Source organism: Poecilia formosa, unplaced genomic scaffold, assembly GCF_000485575.1.
Source record: "Poecilia formosa unplaced genomic scaffold, Poecilia_formosa-5.1.2 Scaffold170, whole genome shotgun sequence".
NCBI classification, from domain to species: domain Eukaryota; kingdom Metazoa; phylum Chordata; class Actinopteri; order Cyprinodontiformes; family Poeciliidae; genus Poecilia; species Poecilia formosa.
Genome location: NW_006800109.1, coordinates 1259999 through 1261889, shown reverse-complemented (window position 1 = coordinate 1261889; position 1891 = coordinate 1259999). Strand labels below are relative to the sequence as shown.

General features: G+C 34.8%; 1 long non-coding RNA gene across 1 annotated transcript in view; it reads left to right on the top strand.

The window, feature by feature from the left end:
* Positions 1 to 1891, top strand: part of LOC107837730 (uncharacterized) — a 15461-nt gene that overhangs the window by 1218 nt on the left and 12352 nt on the right. Inside the window, exon 2 of the long non-coding RNA XR_001663779.1 lies at positions 813 to 815. This is a non-coding gene — a long non-coding RNA (uncharacterized LOC107837730). The remainder of the gene's footprint in view (positions 1 to 812; positions 816 to 1891) is intronic.

The window sequence follows — 1891 nt, the reverse complement described above, 5'->3', positions numbered from 1 at the left end:
CAATGCGGGGTCTACTCTTATATTATGTCTATGGGTGTAACATCTTTTCTTTTTCCCTCCAACCTTCTTCTAGACTTCCCACCTGTACTGAGTTGGTTGGCTCCCCCTAGTGGTTTGGAGGATTTACGTTTTATTCAGCGAGTTTGCAGCGTTTCATACTTGGAGATTTTTACACTAATTGGTGCGTTTTCTTCCTTGCTCCTGTTTCCTGTGTTTGCAACCTTTTGTTTGTGATTTTGTGTTTGCATTTGTTTTGTTGATTTTACGTTTTTGCTTCAATTTTCTGATTGCAACATTGTTTGTTTGCAGTATTTTTCTTGGTTTTTTGTTTATGTTTTTGTTTTTTCTTTGCATTTGTGTGTTTTGGGGTTTGCATCATTCATGTGTTTACTTCCAAACCTGACAGCCGACTCACCTCAAATTCACATTTTCTCTCTCTCGATGACATTCCTCTTCTTAAATTACACTGATTTGTTCCATTTCCTCCTCTTTCTGATTTTACATTTGCACTTTGAACTTTGGATTAATTTATTTTGGATGTTGTTTCTGCCTGCGATGTTTCTGAAGGACGTTATATCATGGCAAGGCGTGTGCACCTAATTTCCAGGCGCTCCAGTTTTTATATCCCTCACAAAAAGTGTGGAAATTGAAAGTCTCTCCAGGTGGAGGAGTGATGAAGGTCACAGTGGCTCGGCCGGCTGAGATGTGGGGGTTTGTACAGGATAATTTCTTTCCAATAGGGAGGACTGAGCACATAAATGGTTTCTACTCTCTCGCTGATTTCCTCTGGGGAAATTTCCACTTCAGAAAAGAGCGTCCGTAAAGGAGAACACCTCCCCCAGCTCTCGTTCTGTATATCTTCATGTCTGCTGTGGTCTGTGGGTGTCTTTCGTTATATTTCTCTTTGTGTTTCACGACTGTTGCTTTTTGTCAAACATATAACATACAACCCCTGATATTTAAGGGCCTTATTTCTTGAATATGTCCTTTTATCTGTGCAGACTCGTCAATTTGCAGGGGAGGAGGTGAATGTTTGTCCTTGTGGGTCCAGCCTTTTTCTTGCAAAGTGAAATAAAAACATCAAAAATGTTTATTTATTGCTTTAAAATGGTGCAGTAAGTAGGAATGAACAACCTTATGCTGCCTGACATTTTTAATGATTTATATTATGAATCTAATCTTGGAGGGTACAAAAACTACAGTGGCCTTGAAGTCCAAACCACATCAACAAATCCCTAAACATAACAGCATTAACTAAATACAACTACATAATAATGGAGGATTTAGATCCCAGTAAAAATCCTAAAACATTTCTGATTGGACGATTCCACTTTTGGCTTTAGAACCAGAAATTATTCTGTCTTCAACACATTTGCTGAAAATTTGAATGTTACTGGCAGAATTGGATAGTAAATAGTTATATTTACTGAATTACATTTACTTAACTGAGTTTTCGGAAAAAAAAAAAAAAACTTTTAGGAGTATTTTTACTACGTTGTACTCTTTACTTGAGTGATTTTATTATCTGCTCTTACTCGAGTAAAATTTCTACATTTTCTACCAACTGAATGAAAAACAAACATGTTTTAACCAAAAATTCACCACACAGACACACACCTGCAGTTTTTGTTAAAGTTTCATAAGTTTCTTTTTTTAATTGAAAAAAAAACTGATTTTGAAAATGTCCTTTTGCTTAATTTTGTTATTTTTATTTTATTTAATTATTGTCATTTTGGTCCTTAAAATACCAAAATTTTGACTTAACTTTATATTTTGGTCCGTCTGATTATGTAATTTATAAATGTGAAATGATTGATAATTTTATCTTTTTTAACACTTTTTTACTCTTACTTTTCTTGGACGGCTACTTTTTACTTTTACTTGAGTAAAA